The 25,323-nt window shown below is 44.1% G+C and overlaps 1 long non-coding RNA gene across 1 annotated transcript; it reads right to left on the bottom strand.

Moving 5' to 3' along the window:
* Positions 1 to 622: 622 nt before the first annotated feature.
* On the bottom strand, positions 623 to 24,670 carry LOC311049578. Its single transcript, XR_014601205.1, has 3 exons — positions 24,587 to 24,670; positions 16,634 to 16,707; positions 623 to 1,199 (listed from the first exon to the last, which is right to left on the bottom strand). It is a non-coding gene; the product is annotated as an uncharacterized lncRNA (long non-coding RNA).
* Between the last annotated feature and the right edge of the window lie 653 nt (positions 24,671 to 25,323).

Genomic DNA, 25,323 nt, shown 5'->3' with positions numbered 1-25,323 from the left:
TTTTAATTAACTTAAGAATGATAATAATGTTTGTGACTTTGAACGTTTATGTAGATGTAGAATAAATTATGGCAGGCATGGCGAAACTTTAACCTGGTGTTTGCACTTCTACATTTACAGCCCGTACATCTACATAAACGTTCACATTTCAAATAAAAAGATACTAACTTATGACCACGGATGTTATAATTATATATGGTTTCTCAAAAGTACCCGTATTTTTTTTAATGTTCAATAAAAAACCTTTTAATCCAATTGCTGGCCATTTCTGCCATATGTTTTCACGTGACCCTATGGGTTGAGAGGTGTACTGCACTCACGCAACATTACAACTCTCTGATAAAATGGCCACCAATCAGATTAAAATACTTTTCATTAAAAAATACGGAAGATACGGGTACTTTTAAGGACCCGTACATAATTGCAACATTTGTGGCCATAGGGTCAGCACTTTTGAACGTTTATGTAGATAGATAGATAGATCATAAAACATTTTTTTGGTCCTCTTTTTGTCAGATCTTTATTGACACTGAAAAAGACGTCGCAGAATGCAGGAAGTAATCTGACGTGACGTCAGGGGGTTGGAAAAGTTAAACAAATCTATCGTTCTCAACAAGCACTTATCGAAAAATGATCAACAAAATATGAAAATGCACAGAATATTTCCAGGTTTGTTTGGGTGGTGACGTGTGTTATGTTGCATTTAAACCACAGCTTTTAACGCATGTTGTCTATTCAGCTATGTATCTCAATGGAGCTACCCTAAAGTCACATTATGACTGCTGGGAAGTCACATTATGACGTTGGGCAGTCACAATGTGACTAGAAGGCGTTCTGCAAAAAAGTCAATATGTGACTTCGGGGCAGTGAGACTGTGTTGAAAGGGACTATAACATTAGTAACCATTTGGTTCCATTTGTTGCACTCTCAGAGTTAAATTAACGCACAATTTTACAGTGTAGATCGGGGGTTCCCAAAGATGATTAAAAAGAAGGGAGAAAAAAAGGTTCCATTTGTACAATCTCAGAGTTACAGACCCTTAAGGGTCCTTTTGGACCCCTGGTGGGGCCTCCGGACCAGACTTTGGGAAACCGGCGTGCTATAGGAGGAGGCTGTGGCGGACTTTCTCGTAGGCTCCCAGGAAGATGAAGCCGCCCACGCTGATGAAGGTCATCCTGGGCAGGCCGCCAGCAAACAGCCTGCAGAGAAGAGACACAAGATAGTGACACCGTTGTCCTTTATGATGTACACATCATCAACTCTAATAAACTGTAATGTTTAGAGTTGTTCCCATACCTACAACCAGTATCGGGAAAAGCTGCCGATATTGCCTAAAAATGCTGGTGTCGGTATCGGCGAGTATGCCAGTGTATACGCCAGTCCGATACCAGTCATGGCACGCAATTTATCACGCAGATGTTACATTTATAGTGAACGATGATTTGTGTGTCTGAATGCTTCAGTTGATTGAATATTGAATATTTTATTGGACAGAACTATAAAAGAGCACGCGTAACAGTTAGACTTTGTCTAAAAGGAGAACACCCACAAAGTCCTTGCGGTCTTGTTTCCATTGGGGTCCTAGGTATTCAACTCATCAACAAAAGATAGCACCAAACATTCGATACCGTCACAAATGTAAAAACACTATATGTGGGGGGGGGGGGGGGGGGGGTAAAAACACTATATGTGGGGGGGGGGGGGGGGGGGGGGGTAAAGAGAAAAAAAAAGGGGGGGGGGGTCGCCTCCCCCCTTTTATAACTGCCTCCCCCTTTCGCCTCCCGAAAGGTACATTTTCAGGGCTGTTTTGAAGGATGCCAGTGAACCACATTTTGTAAGGGCCTTCCACACTTAGGGTGGCAGTGCTGTTGAAGGAGAATTTACCCATGTTTGTTCTATAGGTGGGTGTTACCAGTTGATGTTGCACTACTGTTTTACTGCACTATTTACAACAATTATTAACACATTGACCGCCAGGCCCGTAGCCTAGGGGCCGATAAATCCAACCGTAAAGCGCCGATCCCGTAGCCTACGGGCTATGCGCCAACTGGTGCTTTTTCCTTTTTTTCGAAAAAAAAAACTTTTTTCCATTTTCGATACGGCACATTTCATTGTAACACCACCGGAAACGGACTTATTCGGGATGCGGTTTTGCCGATCCGGTCAATGTGTTAATGGAATTGTTATTTATTCCATGTCTTTTTTTGTATTTATTATGCCTTTGGCATCAGGTTGGTGCTCGGTATCGACCGATAGGCAAGTTGCGGGTATCAGTCCCGGGAAGGGAAAATGGAAACATCTCTGGAATGTTACAACACGGTCAAATTTGTAGCAATGTTGAGCTTTTTTGGCTAAAGTCGTGGGTAAATCTTGTTGCTAACTGCTGACAACCCTGTTAATCCAGTAAGACCGGGAACACATCTGTGTCATTTTAGATTTGAGCAATAACCATTATACTACACTTTGGCTACTCAAAAATAGCCAAAATCTGCAAGCTCATAGCGCGGCACCAAGTGCCGTGCTCCCAGCTTGTAGATCTGCTATTTTAGAAAAATCTTGAACATTTTGTGCAAATCTTTGAATACATGTATTTTTTGAAACAACATTTTCTAACTCAAATCTTTGCTTCTGGAGGTCCCTGAAACAAAATATTTTACAAATATAAATATATATATATTCAAAGATTTGCACACATTTTAACTAATTTTCAAAAATAGCAGATCTACAAGCTCATAGCGCGGCACTCAGTGCCGCGCTATGAGCTTGTAGATCTGCTATTTTTGAATAGCCAAACGCATCTAAAAATGACGCGGATGCGTTCCAGGTCTTAATGGGTTATAAAAAAAAGCAATAATACGTAATGAGGGTCGTAATATTCATCAGATTACACCACCGCTACAGTTGTCAAAGTAACTCGTATAATAACAATAACACCGCAAGCGTGTTCATTATGGCCTAATGGCTTTATGGACTGGTGATGTGCGGCAAAGTGCTTTCGGGGGTGTGGAGAGAGAGAGAGAAAGAGAGAGAGACGGGGGTCTCTGGGAACCAATCTAACATCAGGGCCACGATGAGGCCTATGAGGCACTTTTAGAGCAGTGTTGCCAGATTCTGTGAGAGAAACAAGCAACCAGGCCTAAGGAAAACCAGCCCAAAAGAAGCGACTATGGGCCACGTGAGCACTTTAACATATACATCAGCTGTTTGAAAAGAGCAGATCTACAAGCTCAAAACGCGTCGCATGTAGATCGGCTATTTTCAAATAAAACATAGCGTGGAAATTATAAAAAGCAGATCTGGCAGATCTGTTTTAGAGGGGTGCAGTGCGGCCTTCAAGGGCCGCACTGCACCCTTCAAGGGGGGGGGGGCAAGAAGCTGTTGACGTTGCAAGGGTCAGAGGATGCGATGACGGGGCCATGAGAGAGCCGCCCCCCGTCCCCACAGCTGTTTTGGGGATTAGGCCTCAAGCCCCCCCCCCAACCCCACCTCCCCAAGGGTCTCTCCCTGGACCTTCTCTCTCTCTCTCTCTCTCTCTCTCTCTCTCTGTGCGTGACGGATGGCCAGATGACATCCACACACGTCCCTGCGCTGTCCATTCTTCCCCTCCGTATATTTCACAGCGGTGGAGGACATTTTTTTTTCTTTTTGCTTATGACTTTCACTCCGGCAAATATTGTACTTTCTGATGACTCCCACTGCATTTCTCCTTCAGCCCCCCATTTCAAATATCAGCGGCGAGAATAGCAGATCTACAAGGTCATGACGTTGCGAGCTTGCAGATCTGCTACCTTCGCAATATGTTTTTTTCTTTGATTATGCTGCTGTGTCTAAAAATGTCAAAACGGCAATGCGTTGATATTAACCCATTAAGACCTGGAACGCATCTGTGTTACTTTAGATTTCTTCGGCTATTCAAAAATAGCAGATCTACAAGCTCATAGCGCGGCACCGAGTGCCGCGCTATGAGCTTGTAGATCTGCTATTTTTGAAAAATCGTGAAAAAGATTTTTTTTTTTTAAAGAAAATGCACTTTGTAATGTGTACTTTTGCATACTTGCAGTATTTAACCAAGAATATCTATATACTTTGACTCGGACTACGAAGTGCACTACTTTGTCCACTACTACTGTCCATTTCTCCACCCCTCTCTCTCTCTCTCCCCGTGCCCCCCCTTCAGCTGGCACGAATCGTCTGGCATTTCTCTCGCTCTCTGTCTCCGCCTCGTTCTTGCCATGTCGTCTGATATCACTCCTTTAACACATGCTCGCTCTTTCCCGTCTGTTCGTCTCCTGATCTCCATCCATCTCTCTCTCTCTCTCCCTCTCTCTCTCTCCCCCTGTCAGCTGGACAACCATTCTAACTTGTTGGACTGCGATTCGCTTACTAAGACCCCCTGTCTGCCAATACGCCCCCACACTCATCTGGTGGTGTTGCTGTCCAAGCCAGATGTAATGGAGAAAAAGTGTGTGTGTGTGCCTGCGTACAGTACAATGTTGGTGTGAGTGTGTTTGTTTCCGAGCGAGCTGGGATGCCTGTTAACCCTTTAATACCAGAAACATATCTGTGTCATTTTAAGATTTCTTTGGCTATTTGGCTATTCAGATATACAAGCTCATAGCGCTATGAGCTTGTATATCTGCTATTTTAGAACGTTTTAGAAGACATTCGCTTTAAAATACATAAATATTCAAATATTTGCACAAATCTTCACAAAAAATAACTAGAATAGCAGATCTACAATGAGCTTGTATATCTGCTATTTTTTTGAATAGCCAAAGATATCTTTAAATGACACAGACGGTCTTAATGGGTTAACCCATTAATGGGTTAAAGCAAGACTGTACTGATTTTCATTCATAGTGTTGATAGATTGTACATAATGTCAAAGGTCTGTTGACAGACCGTCTATATATTCATTCTCAGATTCACTGTCGATAAGACAGTACACATAAACATGCTTATGTTCGTTGTTGATAGCCTTAACCCATTAAGACCTGAAGCCGATTCTACATGTCTCCTAAATCCCAACAGTATTCTGAAAAACGTATGTTTCTATATCAGCGGTGCTCAATCTTTTTTCATGTCAAGAACCCCCAAAATGATATGTATTTGGCCGCGGACCCCCATCAAAATATTTTTGTTCCAGGGACCCCCAGAAGCAAAGATTTGAGTTAAAAATGTTCGCTTTAAAAAATATATATATTCAAAGATTTGCACACGTTTTCACGATTTTTCAAAAAATAGCAGATCTACAAGCTTGTAGATCTGCTATTTTTTAATAGCCCAAAGTGTAAAATAATGCTTTTTAACTCAAATCTAAAAATGACACAGTTCCAGGTCTTAATGGGTTAACATAATGTGTGTGTGTGTGTGTGTGTGTGTGTGTGTGTGTGTGTGTGTGTGTGTGTGTGTGTGTGTCCGTGTGTGCGCGCGTTTGCGGCTAATCTCCCTAACTACTAGGCGGATCAGTGTCATACAGCATTGCTAGCAGTGCCAAGGAACTCAATTCCTAAATATTTTTCAAAATCTCAGAGCCACCGTCCCTCCAGGCTGGGGGTGGACGACACACGTACGCGAGGCTATGGAGCTGAACTAGACAACTGGGCATATGGTGCACGTACTCTTTCCCACACATAAAACCCAACAACGCATGAAGACGGTAATACGATTTGACTGCTACCGTCTTCTTTTTGTCCTCGGGTTTCCAGCGCTGTCAAAATATGACTGTATTTCATATAAGCCTACATGGAGCATGGGGTGTAGAGCGGCGTTTCCGAAATGTTTTAGCTCGAGACCCTGAAAGAGAAATGCGAGGTCTCCCCCCCGGGAGGCAAACTAAAGTGAAAATAGCCGATCTACAAGCTCACAAACACGATCGGCTATTTTTGTTATGGAATTCTTTTGAGAGACGTTTGTAACTCTTTAACACATCTCCTGGCAAGATATCAAACATCGTTGTTTATCCCCTTGCCAGCGTAATTACCTTAAGCCGACGATCTTTGAAACGCTGTGGAAGCCACATTGTGTACAAAAAACAAAAACAAAAAAAGTCCCTCTGAGGAGGCGGAGGCATCTGTGTGTACGCTGGAATAATAACATTCCACCCGCGATCGGCCATTTTGGGGCTATGGCACGTTGAAAATGGGTGGTTTTCAATGCAAAACAACTGAGATAGGAGTGTTTTTCTAAAAATAACATAGTCAGGGTGGATGGATGTGACGTTTTTTGGAATGACGTCACATCCACATACTTCTTCTCTGAGTGACGATCGATCATTCCAAAGCTGTGTTAGGGCGCCCCTTGTGGAATTTTCAACTTCTTTTTAATAGAACGCAGATCTGCGTTCTGGCAGGCAAGTGATTAATCAAATAGAACGCAGATCTGCGTCTATGGCGATGTGTTAACTGCCAGAGTATATACATTGAAACACTCACCCACTGCCAGGATTTGCTTACCTTTTCAAGTAGTCACAGAATATTTATCTCCAGTATGATCGATCCCCTGATGGTTGCTAATCAAGGAGGGTTTCACTGTGCTTCCGTGAAGAAAAAGAAAACATGTCATCGCGACCTCCAGTTCGCTTGTTATACGGCTTTGAAAATAGCATGTCTCGGCCAAAAATACATAGTGAAAAAAAGAAAATACACAGCAGCCTTTTTCAGTAATAAGTTAACCAGAAAGTGAATCGAGCAGTACATCTTCTGATCACGTAAACTCCTGGTTCTGTGTGAAAAAACTCACAACTCGTCGCTGGCAGTGTGGGCAACGGCAGTTAACGAGTTAACTCGTCCATGGCAGTCAATGAGTTAACTGTGAATTGTTGGAAAATCGTTTGAAATAATAAGAATCAAAAACAAAATGTAGGAAACAAAGAATAAAGGGGTATTTCCTCGCGACCCATGAAAATGCGACCCACATATGGGTCCTGAGCCACTGTTTGGGAAACAGTGGCGTAGAAGACTGATTGATCAGACGGTCGACACACTTCGGCTGCGACGCTCTAATGACTTTATTATTTTCATGTCATTGTGGACAGATATGAGGGGGGCCGCTGTCATTGAAATTCCAGGGTTGATTTGTGTTCCCAATCCGCCCCGTTCAGACGTAATTGTCACAAGGCCTTAACAATCAGCATCGTTTATCCTAGCATTTCCCCCATTGCCCTGTGTCTTTCTCTCTCACACACACACACACACACACACACACACACACACACACACACACACACACACACACACACAGACACACACACACACACACATACACACACAAGCGCACGCGCACGCGCACACGCACACGCACACGCACACGCACACACTCTAGTGGTGGAAAAAAGTATTCTAATGTTTTACTAAAGTAAAAGTATCAATAAGTACTCTGTTACAAGTAAAAGTCCGGAATTCAAAATTTACTTGAGTAAAAGTACAAAAGTATTGGCGATGCGACGCGTTGTGAGCTTGTAGATATTGTAGGTATAAAATAGGGCTAAAGTGGTTAATGTATGTTTCATAATGTAATAATTTATATCTGCAAAGTAACTAGTAACTAAAGATTTCAAATAATTGTAGTGGAGTAAAGGTACAATATTATCCTCCGAGATGTAGTGGAGTAGAAGTGAAAGTATAAACAATTGGAAATACTCCAGTAAACACCAAAACATTTTCATCACATGCCCCACACAGACACAACGATGGAGGGAGGTAGGGTGCGCTTTAAAGGAGAATACCACTCATTTTCAACATTGAACTGAATAAAAGCCCCCCCCCCCCCCCCCATCTATGTTGCCTAGAACTGGAGAATTGATTGAGGTCATGTGATCAGTGACATGCGCAGGGTGCACTTTTGGCTGAGGGGGCGGAGCCAAAAGTGCACCTTGCGCATGTCACTGATCACATGACCTCAATCAATTCTCCAGTTCTAGGCAATTAAACAAATTAAAGACATAGTTCAATGTTGAAAACGAGTGGTATCCCCCCATAAGCTCTGCTGAGCGCAGCGTTCTAGTTAACATACTGTATCATTCATTGTTGACAGACTGTAAATACTGTATATATGAATTCATCCTACTATAATTCTAGTACCCTCACGGACGGTGGTGTCTTGGGTCGACTCTTGATCAAACTGCGCATGCGTCGTTGCCAGGTTTCGCGAGAGAAACAAGCAGCAAGGTCTATGAAAACAAGGCCAAACGAAACGAACCCTATAAGCAACAAGGTCTATGAAAAGAAGGCCAAACGAAGCGCCTTCACACATATACCTTGCCTCTTGGAAAACAGCCGATCTACAAGCTCACAACACGTCCCCACACCCACCTGCACTTTCACAACCAACGCCAAAACACACTACCACCAATATTGGCCCTAAACCGCTTACAGTAGGCCGACATGGCAACAACATCCACGCTGCCAGTGAGCTTAGCCTGATACCACACCATAGACCCCGTCCAGTCTTTCAGTGCATTCTTACGGCCCATCTACACCACACTTTTCAAAGCGAGCGTATGCGTGGTGCGTACAGCGCGTTTGTTTAGATCCAATTAATTATCAATGATAGCGGCTACACCAGGCGTGCGGATACGCGAGTCCCCCATGCGCAGACTTTTAAAATAGGACTGGATCTAAAAGTGGGCGTGTGTGCGAAAAAAGTCTGGTGTGTGTGTGTGTGTTTCCGACGGGACCCGGGGGGGGGGGGGGGGGGGGGGGACGAGTAGCATCGTGCCTCCGTGGTGTGTGTGTGTGTGTGTGTGTGGGTGGGGGAGATGATCGCCCCACAATTTGGGTCCGCGGCCGTGTATGCGTCGACACACACGTGTGCATGCACGTTGGGGAGGCACTGGCAGTGTCACAATGTACATTATTTGTGTTTGCGCGACGCCCGTGTGTGTTCCCGACGGGCCACGGGCCGCATGGATGTACCGTGGTGTGTGTGTGTGTGTGTGTGTGTGTGTGTGTGTGTGTGTTTGTGCGCGCTCGCGACGGGGGATGCCTCCGCCTGTTATATGCGCGGGTGTTTGTTCTGTGCCTCCACGACGGGATGTGCGGGACACGACTACACCATTGGTTCTCAAAGTGGGGTCCGGGGACCCCCAGGGGTCCTTGAGGGAGTTCCAGGGGGTACCCAGCTAAATGATAGATTAGGCACCAAATGGACCCTTATGGGTCTGTAACTCTGAGAGTGTACAAATGGAACCAAATGGACTCTAAGGGGTCCATTTGGTTCCATTCGTACACTCTCAGAGTTAAATAAACATAGACTTTACGATATAAATTGGGGTCCAAGACATAGAAATACCATTAAATGGGGGTCCATAGCCCTAATGCATGTCAAACTGGGGGTCCTTCAAATTAAAATGGTTGAGATTCACTGCTAGAGCCGTAAAAAAAAACTCTCTTATGGGGTCCCTGGCATATCTTTTCAAATGGGGGTCCGCGGGCTATCAAGTGTCAATTTGGGGGTCCTTGACATAAAAACGTTTGAGAACCACTGTACTAACACAGTACAAACTCACTTTCCATCCCTGATAAACTATCTGTTCTCAGCGCATAAGCCAAACTGCACACTTTGGGTGCTCATATTCCCCTACGGGTATGGTCTAGTAATATTAATTGTTGATAGTCTGCACAAATGTATTCATATACTCAGTGATGTCAGACTGTTAAGAGACTGGGAATAATAGTGTACTGTATACACCCATTGTTGATTGACTAGCAGCTGTGTGTCATTTTAAAATGTCTTTGGGCTATTCAAAAATAGCAGATCTACAAGCTCATAGTGCGGCACCGAGTGCTTGTAGATCTGCTATTTTCTTTTTAAATCGTGAAAGTTTGTGCAAATCTTTTGAATATATATATACTTTTTTAAAGCGATTGCTTCTGGGGGATTCTACAAAATGTCTTCTAAATCCTAACAGTTTTTCTTTTAAAAAACATATGTTTCCATATCAGTGGTGCTCAAACTTTGTCAAATGTCAAGGACCCCCAAAATGATATTATTTGGCCACGGACCCCCCATCTCAAAATATGTTGTTCCAGGGACCCCCCAGAAGCAAAGATTTGAGTTAAAAATGTATATATATTCAAAAATGTGCACAAATTGCACGATTTAAATAATTTAAAAAAATAGAAGATATACAAGCTCATAGCGTGGCACTCGGTGCCGCGCTATGAGCTTGTATATATGCTATTTTTGAATAGCCCAAAGACATCTTAAAAGGACACAGATGCGTTCCCTTCCCGGCCTTAATGGGTTAACAAAACAAAAAAAACTCAAAAAGGTTATAAGAGGAGATAAGAGGTTTCTGCCCGACAACAACGTTATATCATATTCATTCATAAATTCACTGTATATTTCGATTTTTTTTGTGGATTGCAGCTGTTGCTGCTGTGACACCTGAATGTCCCTCTGGGGGATCAGTACAGTTTTGCCGTTATGTTATCTTATCTTATGGTACCACCTGTGGGGGTGGGGGGGGGGGGGAAGAGACAGTTTTATGGTGCTCTCCATTTAGAAAATGGGGTCACAAACGGCCTTACCTCGCTAATACATCAATTTTGTCAACTGCTAAAGCTATGTACAAGGTGCCAAGCATGTCAGCGGATCTCCCAACCATCTCAACCATTCCCACAACTCTCCACGTTTCAGAATGCAATGCCCCCTGGCCTAGATCGGCTGTTTTGGGAATGGGAAAGGCAGGCAGCGAAGGGGGCGAGGTAGGTGAGTGCACGCGTGTGTGCATGTGTGTGTGTGTTGAATGTGTGTGCTTGCATGATTGTGAAAGCGAGGGAGAAAAAAAGGAGTTAGTGCGTGCATAAAGTGGTGTAACTAGGTACATTTACTCAAGTACTACGTACTTCGGTAACATTTGTAGGTATTTTTTTTTTTACTTTACTGGCGCGTTTCCAATTTTCAGTACTTTTACTTCTACTCCACTACTTCTCAGAACCAAATACTGTACTTTTGACTCCACTAAAATGACATGAAAACTCTAGTTACTTTCAGATGTTGATTATTATTACAAAACGTACATTAACCACTTCAACACTTTATATACTTCGGCTATTTGAAAATAGCAGATCTGCAAGCTCGAGCTTGTAGATCTGCTATTTTCAAAAAAATCTCTTTACATTTTGAAAACTTGTGAAATGGGACATTCTGCCTCACTTAGTACTTTAAGTATATTTTACACTTTTACTCAAGTATTTCTACCCTTGTGGTATTAATACTTTTACTTATGTACAACATTTGAGTACTTCTTCCAACACTGTGTGCGCACACACACAAACACACACACGCACACAAACAAGTGTGCTTGGGTTCATGTAAGCACGTACAAGTGTAAATGCTTAGGCTGGTCTAAATAATACGGGAGACATTACTCAGAGCCTGTCGTCTTGCCTGTCGTTTTTCCCACATGCTATCTATCACCTCCTGTCTGCTTGACGGCCTGCTGGTGCTGGTCCTCACACAATGACGACACAATGCAGCCCGAGGCCAAGCGGTCAGAAAGGAAACAGCCGATAGGGGGGGGAAGAAGCATGGCGTTAACCTGTATGTATGTATATACTGTACATACCGGACCATTAGCCAGCCAACACACCGCTTGACCAATGTTTGTCCTGCCAGCAGCAGAGCACAGATTAAAACAATTAAGACCCTGAGGCGATTCTCAGGTTCTCAAATCTAAAACATTTTTTTTTCAAGATTTTTCAAAAATAGCAGATCTACAAGCTCATAGCGCGGCACCGAGTGCCGCGCTATGAGCTTGTATATCTGCTATTTTTGAATAGCCAAAGACATCTAAAGTGACACGGATGCGTTCCAGGTCTTAATGGGATAAAACAATTCATGCAGTGGGTTGCCACACTTGTTTTTAGCTGGAGACCCAAAAGATAAATGTAACCCATTTTTGGGCAGGAACTCCTATTTGTAAGTATATGTACAGTATATAGCAACGTCATTTTTTGGGTAATTTTTGAATAAATATCTTTTTCAGAAAACTTAGGTCAGGATTTAGACAGGGTTTTTTTCAGGTCTAAATGTGGCTTAATGTCAACCCAAACGCACAAAAATACATTGTGAACTGACCAGTTAAGCCCTATTCAATAGTGAATAGTGAAATAAACAAAATTGTAGGAAACATACCTTTAAAAAAGAGAGGATATTTACTCCCCGACTCATTGTTCGGGTAAAACACTGAGGGATATTTCACTTCCTAAAAAACTTTGGGTGATTTTATCATCTACTCAGGCTTTTGTGAGCCCCCCAGACCGTTTTTAAGTTGCTTGATTCAGTATTTAGGGTGAGTCACCAGAACCAAGGACGGGTGTTTTTGATGAATCTAACATGGAGTTTAAAGTTATAATGGGTTTGTATAGGAAGGGGGCGTGTCTGATAAAATGAATATCAAATGTCTAAATACTGAATCGAGCAACTTAAAAACTGATTGGCGGGCTCACAAAAGCCTGAGTAGACGATGAAATGACCCAAAGTTTTTTTTAAAGTGAAATATCCCTTTAATGCAGTGTTCCTCGCACTGGGTCTTCCCATGTTAAAACCCAGTGCGAGGACGTAAAAACGATGAAATAACAATCTGTGTGTCTTTTGTGTGCGTCCAACAAATCGACCCCTGGACTGTCACTTTCCTGTCTGAGATCAAGCCCACCTGTGGAACAGAGAGAGAGAGCCAGACAACCCCCCCCCCCCCCCCCCCCCCCCCCCACCCCGGTGGGACTGATTCACCGTGACATCACTGGCTGGCCCGGCCATACAGATCAGTCATCAGCCCCGATCGTCGGCCAATCGGCTCACAAGACGGATGGAGTTAACCCATTAAGACCGGGAACGCATCTTTGTGTCATTTTTTTAGATTTCTTTGCGCTATTCCAAAATAGCAGATATACAAGCTCGTAGCACTATGAGCTACGAGCTTGTAGATCTGCTATTTTTGAATAGACAAAGTATAAGATAATGGTTAAGTGGTTAAAATAGATGCTTTCCCGGTCTTAATGGGTTAAATATAGCCTGCGGGGGCACAGCAGGAGAGAGTTGCTCATCACCGAACGGGGTCGGTGTGTGGAGCGTTTTCAACCAATACAATCCGAAAAAAAAAAAACGTTTTACTGCAAATCTTTGCCTCTGGAGGTCCCTGGCAACATTTTCAGATGGAGGGGGTCCCGTGGCCAAATACATATCAATTTGTGGGTCCTTGACATGATAAAAATTGAGAACCACAGCAGTAGACATCAACCCCTAGCATCTGTCTAAATGAAATACGATACAAAAACAAACCCAGAGTCTGGAGGGACAACTGTGCCTGTGTTAGTCTTGCTTTGTTACTTTGGGGTCTGGTCGGGCTCATTGTTTTTTCCTGTTGGGGGTTAACCCATATAGACCCCGGGAAAGAATCTGTGGCGTTTTTTGGATTTATTTTGGCTATTCAAAAACAGCAGATCTACGAGCTCATAGAGTGCAGCGCTATGAGCTTGTAGATCTGCTGTTTATTGTTTTATTGTTTGAATGTATATATATTTTTCAAAGTGAACATTTGTAACTCAAATCTTTGCTTCTGGGGGGATTCTACAAATGTCTTCTAAATGCTAACAGTTTTTTTGTTTTTTTTAAATGCATGTTGCTATAATATCAGTGGTTCAGGAGCCCCCAGAATTATATGTATTTGACCGTGGACCCCCATCTAAAAATATGTTGTTCCAGGGACCCATCCACCCCCCCCCCCCAGAAGCAAAGATTTGAGTTAAAAATGTATATATATATATATATTCAAAAGATTTGCACACATTGTCAGGATTAAAAAATATATATATTTCAGATCTACAAGCTCATAGCGCGGCACTCGGTGCCGCGCTATGAGCTTGTAGATCTGCAATTTTTAAATAGCCCCAAAGAAATCTTAAAATGACACGCAGATAGATAGCGTTCCCCGGTCTTAAAGGGTTAACCGTGGCTCTGGGGGGCGGGGGGGACACTTCTCTCTCCTATAACCCAGGGTCCTCTGGGGCACGGCACAACACACACACATGGCAGCACTTTGGAGCCTCGCTGCACTGCAATTGGGCCTATTACCATAATTACAGCTTTAAAGGCCCAGCAATTTGTAGCAGGCATGCACCGGCACAACCACAAGGGCCCTTTGGCCCTGCGGCGCGCACACACACACACACACACACACACACACACACACACACACACACACACACACACAGGAGGAGAGGGCTAAAACACTTTTCCCCTTCTCTCCCCCGTTGTCTCTCACACAAGCTCCTTCCTCCTTTTTTTTTTTGGAGGGTCCTCTCTTATCGAATCCCCTCTTCTTTCTCTACGTCTCGCTTCTTTTTCTCTCAGAATGCCCCTGGCGTATAGCGATGTGGCAGTGGTGTAAAGTAACTAAAGTACATTTACTCAAGTACTGTAGGGATACTTTTACTTCTACTCCACTACATCTCAGAGGCAAATATTGTACTTTTACTCCACTACAATTATTTGAAAACTTGAGTTACTAGTTACTTTGCAGATATAAATTATTACGTTATAAAACACACATTAACTACTTTAGCCATATTTTATAACTAGGCTATTTGAAAATAGCAGCTCTACAAGCTCACAACGCGTCGCATCGCGACGCGTTGTGAGCTTGTAGATCAGCTATTTTCAAACATTTTAGTACTTTTACTTTTGGTACTTGAAGTACATTTTGAAGCCAATACCTTTTGTACTTTCACTCAAGTCAATTTTGAATTTGGGACTTTTACCTGTAACAGAGTACTTCCACATTGCAGCATTGATACTCTTACTTAAGTGAAACGTTTGAGTACTTTTTTTTCCACCGCTGGCCCCATGGCGTATGTGCGATGTGTCAGAGCAGAGGTCATTGCGCTCGTTGTCCTCTATGCGCTGCAGCTGGCTGTACGGTAACCAACCCGTGGAGATAATCAGTAAGAGAGAAGGGAGGGGAGGGGGGGGGGGGGGGGGTATCAAAGGTGGACTTGGTGGTGTGGAGGTGGTGGGATATGGGGGGGGGGGGGCATCAAAGACTAGCCCTTTAAATTACCATCGGGTTAGCACTGCAGCTGGGGGGCTTTAATAGCTCTTTATACCTCATGTATGGTGATCACGGGTTTTCACTTTTTAAATATGCAAGCGGCGATATCTTCTCCCCGTAATGCATTCCTCCTCCCCTACCGAGACCCTCCCCCTCACCCCGACCCCCCCCCCCCTCGAGCCATGTGTACTTAAGGGAATCGCCCCCCCGTTGAGCACAGAAAAACCCCAAGCGGAAATAGAATTCTAATTACTCTTTGATTAGATTCCAGCGCCAGCAGCCTACACAACAAATGCTGCCATTTATTTTGTTCACAGAGAGAGAGAGAGAGAGAGAACAAGTTGGAAAAGACAGAGAGAGAACAAGAGAGACAGAGAGAGCATTTCTCTTGTTCCACTGGCGTTTGGCCCCCGTCCCAGACCCTAGTCTGTTATGAGCATCAAGCGCGTAGCATCTTAGCTAAATGACGGTGACTTGTACACAAGCAAGGGCCCCATTATTCAACCACGGTGGGGGGGGGGGGCGCGGGTTTGTTTGAGCGCTGGCAGCGCCTCGGCTAGTCCCATTAGACTTGGCCCTTTTTTTCTCCTAGCCCCCCGCATCATAAACACATAAAAAAAAAACGCTCAAATAAAACCCCTTCCACTTGCCCCCCCCCTGTATAATACCTTAATCAATACAGCTGTACACCAAGCAGGCAAAGAGAAAGCTTTTACACGGCTCGTTTTTCAGCTGCGGTCGTAAATCCCCCGTCCCCGGAGTCGCGGCCCTGTCATCATACTCAATTATGCGCGGAATCAGGGCGAGTTACATCAAATCACGTAAAATAAGAGGATTTTTTTTTTTCCAAAGCAGGGAGACAGAAGGAGAAAATATATAGATGTTTGTATTAAGAGCTGTTAGTTTTTTAAACAGCTTGAGTGACCTCTGGACTTTTCTCTGAATTGATGGCTCTCGTTAGCCCATTCGAACCGGGAACGCGTCCGTGTCATTTTTAGATTTCTTTGGGCAATTCAAAAATAGCAGATCTGCAAGCTCATAGCGCGGCACCGAGTGCCGCGCTATGAGCTTGCAGATCTGCTATTTTTGAGAAAAATCGTGAAAATGTGTGCAAATCTTTGAATACATATATACTTTATAAAGCGAACACTTGTAGCTCAAGATTCTACAAAATGTCTTCTAAATCCTAACAGTTTTGCTTTTTTAAACTTATGCTGCTATAATATCAGTGGTTCTCAAACTTTTTCATGTCAAGGACCCCCCAAAATGATATGTATTGGCCGCGGACCCCCATCTCAAAATATTTTGTTCCAGGGACCCCACAGAAGCAAAGATTTGAGTTCAAAATTGGTATATTCAAAGATGTGCACACATTTTCACGATTATTATTTTTTTTTAAATAGCAGATCTACAAGCTCATAGCGCGGCACCAAGTGCCGCGCTACGAGCTTGTAGATCTGCTATTTTTGAATAGCCAAAGAAATCTAAAGTGACACAGATGCGTTCCCAGGATTGGATAGGTTAAAAGTCTCTCTCTCTCTCTCTCGGACACACACAAATAAAAACGTTAAGACTCACCCTGTAAGTCCTCGGCTCTTCCATACATCATACAGCACCAGTGGGATGTTGCCGCTAGCCGTGGCCGTCCCAGCCTAGGTTGAGTGAGAGAGAGAGGGAGAGAGAGCCTGTTCAAGGTGGGAATGTTGTTATTCCAGGCATGGAATAACGCAAAAACCCATCACTGGGAATGATTCACGCGATACACATGCGTTGGTTGTAAAATATTGCAGAAACGCACATACATAGGACGACATTGATTGAAGCAAAATGAGCGTCTCCCAGGAAGAATTGTTTTTTGGAAATGACACACACGTGTAACACTGTTGTTCCACTGTTGTGCCAGGTGTGGGTGCAGTCGCAGAGCCCAATCCACATCTGTATGCACAGCAGGCAGGGCTAGGACAGAACAGGGGTTCCGTCGGGATCGGGACTCAAACCCGAGACGCGCATGTCAGGCTAGATTTTAGCCTCGGGTGCCCGGACCGCTATACGCCACCGGTCCGGGCCTCCTTCGACGTATTTTTCCGATCGCGCAAAGACGCTTGCACGAGTCCGCCACTGTAAAGATCACCCCATCTCGAACAGACTCAATTATCCTAATTTAACAGGCTTATAGTCCAAATAAACAGTATGTACACGTCTTTTGAGTGCGTATCATGTTGAATGAATGTGTAGGCTATCGTAAATGTTTAGTCTAACGTCGGCCGTCTTATCGTTGTGTGTGCGTACGCGTGAGAAAGGGAGAGAGAGAGGATCGAGCGAACGAGAGAAAAGGGGATGAGAGAGAAATGAGGATATGAAGTGAGTTTGGTAACTTTAGAATGCTCTTATTTAGTGGGTGTCACTACTTCAGCTGGCTCTTCTTATTTTTGGAAAGACGCCCTTCATGTCGCGCTGTGAAGGAGAAAGGCTTCAGTACGTAGGCTACCGGAAGCTTCTGTGACCGTGTCCTTCCACGTCATCGGTCCATTTTACTTCGGTATTGTGTGAAATAAATACGCAGGCTATAGGTTGTAAATGTATAGAATCTATACCATGCCAACAACAGGTGTCAAACAACATAGCGTAACACTAGACACTGTCGTATTGCACGTCGCGTCTCTGATTCCGGGAACGCCGGCATGCCATGAAAAAAAGACACAAAGGGGGCGGCTTTGTTTGGTTCTGTGTTTGAAAAAAAAGAGAAAAGCTCGCATTAATAACGGCTCTTCTTTGCAGTATGTCCCTGTTCCGGGATATATGTGTATAAAAGTGGCTATAGAGAGAGAAAGGAGTATGGATGGCCAACCGATAACCGTTAACCGTTAAGAAATCGGCAACCGGTTAATACTAACGATTAAAATTAATCGTAAAAAAAAGGGCCAAAATGTTTTTTAATCGTTTTTTGGCCAAGTCTACACCTGCAACCACACGTGACTTCCACTTTATTCTTCTTCTTCCTCGTCTTTGTATTGGTATTGTTTGTGTTGGAGCGCCTCAGTGCGGCTGCAGAGTTTATGCGCAACCTCTTCCAGAGAGAGATAGAGACACTAGAAACTCTGCTGGAGACACAAAACAAAATGTGTAGACTTGGCCCTTCAAAATAAAATGTATTTTGGCCCTTAAAAAAAATATATATATTTTTTTTCCTTAACGGTTATCGATTAATTAATCGGTAAGGCCTAACGGTAAACTGGTTAATAAAATGTCTCCATTTGGCCATCCCTAGAAAGGAGAGAGAGAGGGAAGGGGAGAAAGGGACAGAGAGCAAATCGGAAAAACCTCATATGTCCAAAACTGTTACTTTTACCGATTCAAATTCAAAAGCATGAAAAGTAGCAGATCTACAAGCTCGAAACGCGTCGCGAGGCGACGCGTTTCAAGCTTGTAGATCTGCTACTTTTCATGCTTTTGTGTGAGACTGTAGTATGATCAAGTAGGGCGTTAATTTGCGGAAAAACACACAAAGTTCAAATGTGGAGATAAGAGGTTTCTGGCTGACCGCGGAGAAGTGGAGGCGTGATGACAGATGTGGGACGTCTCCCTCGCTTCCGGCCCAACGCTGGACAGACACCCTTGTTTAGTCTTCCTCCTCACACACACTTCCTTAACCCCCCACCTCTCTCTCCTTCCATCCATCCATCCATTCTTCTCTCTCTCTCTCTCCCCTCTATTCCACTTCAGGGACAGCTGTTTTTTTGCGCAGGTGACACCCCCCCTCCAACCCCACTCCACCTGTTGCCCCCCACACTTCATTCTCTCTCTCAGTCTCTCCCTCTCTCTCTCTCTCTCAGTCTCTGTCAAGTGCTTCTGTTTACACAAAATGGTTTAGCGAACACTAAAAACCAAAAGTAGGGGATTTCTTGGGGCTGTTCTGTGGGTGCATTCATTTCCACTGAAGGGAGCAGGGGCTGGTGGTAGCAACAGCAGCGCAGGGTGACTCAGGGTTAACCCATTAAGACCGGGAAAGATGTCTTTGGCTATTCAAAAACAGCAGATATACAAGCTCATAGTGTTTTTTTAGTTTTTTTTGTATCATGCAATTCGTGCAAATCTTTTAATATATATAAATGTTTAACTAAAATCTTTGCTTCTGGGGGTCCCTGGAACAACATATATTGAGATGGGGGGTCCATGGCCAAATACATATCATTTTGGTGTCCTTGACATGAAAAAGTTTGAGCACCGCTGATACATGTATTTGTTTAAAGAAAAACTGTTAGGATTTAGAAGACATTTTGTAGAATCCCCCAGAAGCAATCGCTTTGAAAAAGTATATATATATTTAAAAAGATTTGCACAAACGTTCACGATTTAAAAATAAAATAGCAGATCTAAAAGCTCATAGCGCGGCACTCGGTGCCGCGCTATGAGCTTGTAGATCTGCTATTTTTGAATAGCCCAAAGAAATCTTAAAATGACACACAGCTGCGTTCCCGGTCTCAATGGATTAAGCGAGGTGGAGAGGAGAGGAGAGGAGAGGAGAGGAGAGGAGACTGAGGCATAGTGGAGGGAGTGCTGGGTGGGGGTGCAGGGTTAGCATAACTGTGGTCCGGCCTGTAAATCACTCCCGTGTATATGGCTGTGTGTTTGTGTGTGTGTGTGTGTGTATGCGCGCTGCTACAGTTCAGTTTGCGTAGGAAATAGCTGTAAATTGTGATATGCACCGAACCGGGCAGAACAAGAGGATGAACAAAACTCGTCCTCTGTTCCCTGGTTTCTTTCTGCCGTAACAAACGTGTGTGGGTGAGATACGACTCTACCGTTTTTTCTCGTCCCCATTATTCCCATACATGGAGATCGCTGACATAGTCATTATGCAGAATGTCCCATTTCACAAGTTTTCAAATGTGTAAAAAGGTCTACGAATCTTTTGAAAATAGCAGATCTACAAGCTCAAAGCGTCGCATCGCGACGCTTTGAGCTTGTAGATCGAAAATTTTGGCCATTTTCAAATGGCCACATTTTCAAATGGCCAAAATGTACATAGGGCTGAAGTGGTTAATGTGTGTTTTGTAATAATAAACAAAAGCTACAAAGTAACTAGTAACTAAAGTTTTCAAATAATTGTAGTGGAGTAAAAGTACAATGTTTGTCTCTGAGATGTAGTGGAGTAGAAGTAAAAGATCTGAAAACTGGAAATACTCCACTAAAGTGAAAATACCTCAAAAGTACAGTACTTGAGTAAATGTACTTAGTTACTTTACACCACTGGCAACTACTGTATAGCCCAGGGATGTCAAACTCATTTTAGCTCAGGGGCCACATGGAGGAGGGCCAGAGGGCCAGAGGGCCGGACCGGTACCGGACCGGTAAAATCATGGCATAATAACTAATAATAACAATAACAACAACTTCAGATAGTTTTCTTTGTTTACTTTACTTAGTCTTAGTTAGTACAAGCACATTCTGAAAATGTAAACTTCACAAATAGGGATGGCCAAATGGAGACATTTTATTAACCGTTTACCTACCGTTAGGCCTTACCGATTAATTAATCGATAACCGTTAAGTGTTTTTTTTTTTTTGTGCCAAAATACATTTTATTTCAAAGGACCAGCTCACGTCGGGGCCCGCTGTTCGCTTGTTATGCCACTGGACAAAACACTCCATATTTGGGCGTAGCTGCATTGGGAACTCCTTATATGGTTATGGCTGAGTCATAGTGACACGAGTGTCACCAAAACAGCAGAAATAGCTGATTTACAAGTTCCTGACGCGTCGCATAGTGAGCTTGTATATGGGCTATGTTGGCTGAGTACAGCATACCGGGGCGTAAGTAAGTGGTTGAGAGACTGTGTGGTCCGGCAGTATCAATGGTGTTTTGCAACGACTCAACTTAACAAATAAACATTTGGAGACCATTTCCCCTCCTCTGTGTTCTGTACCGTGTAGGCGGTTTTGGGGGGCAGGTTAAAGGAATGAATGAGTGCCGTTTACTGTCCTGTGTGTACCGGGGGGGGTCTGCAGAGCCCCCCTCTGACTACCGGAGGCCTGTTGCAGCAGGTTATACAGATCAACAGTGAACTCGGTGTGTTTCGCTGCGTCCAGCGTTCCCCAAGCGGGGCGGGCGGGCAGGGAATGCGGTGCAGCGCGCCGCTAACGCCAGCGGTTTTGGCGTGCTGCTGCTTAACCCATTAAGACCTGGAACTGTCTCATTTTTAGATTTGAGCTAAAAATCATTATTTTACACTTTGGGCTATTCAAAAATAGCAGATATACAAGCTCGTAGCGCGGCACCGAGTGCCGCGCTACGAGCTTGTAGATCTGCTATTTTTGAAAAATCGTGAAAATGTGTGCAAATCTTTGAATATATATATTTTTAAAGCAAACATTTGTAACTCAAATCTTTGCTTCTGGGGGGTCCCTGGAACAAAATATTTTGATGGGGGTCTGCGGCCAAATACATATAATTTTGGGGGTCCTTGACATGAAAAAGATTGAGCACCACTGATATAGCTGTTGAGATTTAGGAGACATGTAGAATCGGCTTCAGGTCTCAATGGGTTAATGCGCCCCGCCTCAGGAACGATGCCCATGCTGTACAGTAGCCGCGTATGACACGCACACACTGTGTCTGTGTGTCTGTGTGTGTGTGTGTGTGTGTGTGTGTGTGTGTGTGTGTGTGTGTGTGTGTGTGCGCGTGTGCCAGGGCTGTGGGCAGAGTGGCGTGGCAAGACCCCTGCCCCGGAGGCTTTTCTTTACGGCTCCAGCTGTGCTTTGGAGAGCCGCCCGATTCGAGCCAGTCGTGGCCCTCCCCTCCTCTCCCCTCCTCTCCCCTCCCCTCCCCTCCTCCATGCCAACTGCCAGTCGTCCTTGGCGCTGGCTCCTGCCAGACAGTGCCTACTGTACAACGCCACTCTTTCATTCTGCCGACCGCGGAAAAGAAAAAGTCCCTTCTCCTCCCCGGCTCCCTTCCTGGAGGAAACTAATGTGACAAGTTCCAGCACCCACCTCCCACCCACCCACCCACCTCCACCCCAACCATCCTTCTCCCGTCTCAACGTGCGAACCGTAGTAGGGCTGCAAATATCCATCATTTTCTTGGCGATTATTCTATCGCTAACTTTTGGGATTCATTGAATAATCGGGAAGCGTGTGTATATACACACACAAATAAATTAACGACTTAAAGCGGCACACTATGTATCTTTTTATTAACCCATTGAGACCTGAAGCCGATTCTAAACATTTTCTAAATCCTAAAAAAATATTTTTCACGATTTTTCAAAAATAGCAGATCTACAAGCTCATAGTGCGGCACTCGGTGCCGCGCTATGAGCTTGTATATCTGCTATTTTTGAATAGCCAAAGACATCTACAGTGACACAGATGCATTCCAGGTATCAATGGGTTAATAAAATCGAATGTCATTTTGTCCAATCTGTATGGTAGAGTATGTTAATACAATATAACTTATACAATTGGGGTGGTTGTGTTTAGTCGCCCTGCTCTTCTATTGAGACATTTAGATCGGGTCAAAAGGTCATGTCTCACCTAGACACAGGATCTGACACGAATTTTGACCTGATGGTCACGATTCAATTTCTCCCCTGAGCAAGCAGGCAGGCTCTATAATTAGCTCAACAGTAAAACCTTTCGATGGTAAAACCTTTCTGGACTTTGGCAGGAAAGTATTTTACACAATGGTGTTGTGCAAAAATACCAATTACCAATCCCGAATTTCATACAATTATCGCTAATTTTCATACTCTATTAAAATGATTAGTTTGATTAACTGTTACACCCCTAAACTGTACGTTGCACTGTTATCATCAGCCGTTCCTGAAAGTTTGTCAATGAAAAGACAATTCAGCCTCACGTGAAGGGGTTCGCCAGCCATTCCGAATAAAACATGTTAAAAACAGCAGCACCTGCTCTTCCTTCCGGCTGATGTTCACGGGAGGAGGGGGGTCGGGGGGGGGGGGGGGGGGTCGTGAGCGTGTGACACACCGCGCAGCACATGGGCCCCGAGATCCACTCCCGCCATCGGAGACTCAAACCTGTCCAAAAGCTGCTTTGGGCTCATTTCAGTTCTTTTTATGAGTCATGAGAAAATGGAACACCACGTTTTTTCTCCAAGGCCGGGTGGGGTGGGGGCTGCAAGGGGGGGGGTGGCTCTGAACTCTTTACCTCCCAACCACACACACACACACACACACACACACACAAACAAAGCTTAGTGAAGGAAGGCAAGACATACACACACAGGAGTTAAAGTGACCGGCGAAGGAGGTCAAGAGATAGCCCCGTGAGAAAGAGAGAGAAACAGAGAGATGGCCCAGAGAAAAGAGAGAAAGAAAGACTGAGAGATGGCCCAAAGAGAGAGAGTGAGAGAGAAAGAGTGGGAGAGAGAAGCAGGGAGAAAGAAAGAGAAAGAGAAGCAGAGTAGACAAACGAAGAGCAAGGCCAGCAGAGAGACAGACAGAGAGAGTGCAGCGGTGACACCAGGCCTTCTGGTTCACCTCTCCTCTGTGTGACGAGAAGCGTTGAGGTGGAAAGTGTCAGCCCGGTTCCCCGGCACTTAACCCACTAAGACCGGGAACGCGTCCGCGTCATGTTTTTTAGATGCATTTGGGCTGTTCAAAAATAGCAGATCTACAAGCTCGTAGCGCGGCACCGAGTGCCGCGCTACGAGCTTGTATATCTGCTATTTTGAAAAATCTTGAAAATATGTTCAATTTAGAGCAAACATTTGTAACTCAAATCTTTGCTTCTGGGGATTCTACAAATGTCCTCTAAATCCTAACAATCCTTTTCTGAAACACTAATGATAATATCAGTGCTTCACAAACTTTTCATGTCAAGGAGCCCCAAAATGATATGTATTTGGCTGCGGACCCCCCCCCCCATCTCAAAATATTTTTGTTCCAGGGACCCCCAGAAGCAAATATTTGAGTTAATGTTAATATTAGCTTTAAAAAATGTATACATTCAAAAAAGTTCAATATTTTTCAAAAAATAGCAGATCTACAAGCTCATAGTGTGGCACTCGCACTATGAGCTTGTAGATCTGCTATTTTTGAATGGCATTTTGAAAGTATAAGATAACGGTTAAGTGGTTACACAGATGCGTTCCCGGTCTGAATGGGTTAACACTGGCCATGCACACAAACATGTCCGCCCGACACTGTCCATAACGCCCCAATCCACAAGCAAAAGATAAATGTGTGTACACGCTCGTCCGTGTGTGTGTGTGTGTGTGTGTGTGTGTGTGTGTGTGTGTGTGTGTGTGTGTGTGTGTGTGTGTGTGTGTTAAGACCACTGTCCCTGTGCAACCTTAGCCCACCCTTCTCCTGTGTGTTCCCCCGTTGTTGAGCTTTTGTTGAGGCTGGGAGCCATGCTGCCTTACTGTCTGCAAGGCATCACCTGACAGCACTGTTTAACACTTGCTGGCAGACTAGTTTGTGTGCTCCGTGCGTCTGTGTGTGTGTGTGTGTGTGTGTGTGTGTGTGTGTGTGTGTGTGTGTGTGTGTGTGTGTGTGTGTGTACCTTTGCTAGCATGATCCTGGTCTTGGCCACGTCAAGGGGAGTGGTAACGAATGCCGCAACTGCACCTAGAGAGGCACAACCCACACACACACACACACACACACACGAACACACAATTCAAACCCTCCAACTGACTTAAAGCACCTTACCGCTAATCCAACAGTAAACATTGGAGCCCTGGGGCCCTTTGCTGTGTAAAGTTCATTAACCCTTTAATACCTGAGGGTGTGTCTAAAAAAAATCTAAATCCTAACAATTTTTCAGAAAAAAATATTAAAAAAATATTTTCACGGTTTTTCAAAATAGCAGATCTACAAGCTCATAGCGCGGCACTCGGTGCCGCGCTATGAGCTTGTATATCTGCTATTTTTGAATAGCCAAAGACATCTAAAGTGACACAGAAGCGTTCCAGGTATCAATGGGTTAAACATAATGACATCATTGAGGGTTGAGGAGGAGGAGGAGGTAGAATCAGAATCAACTTCGTTGTCACATCAATGGTTTACAGACGTAGCGACGTGGGTTGAAATCTGTTTGTTTTTGCGTGAGCTACATCGTTTTTGTTGGTAGGGACTAGGGAGAGGGGGGGGGTGAATCAAACATTAAATAATCACGTCAAAGAGAACATAAAAAGACAGTTCTACACATATCAGTGTTTGCCCTATATGCATTAAGCAGTGGCGGGTTAGGCAGGGTTAAGCAGTTCACCCCTTAAATCTGGCCGCCACAGTATGATT

Source organism: Gymnoscopelus microlampas (genome assembly GCF_963454915.1).
Source record: "Gymnoscopelus microlampas genome assembly, chromosome: 7".
Classification (NCBI taxonomy): Eukaryota; Metazoa; Chordata; class Actinopteri; order Myctophiformes; family Myctophidae; genus Gymnoscopelus; species Gymnoscopelus microlampas.
This window is presented reverse-complemented; position numbering and strand designations above follow the sequence as displayed.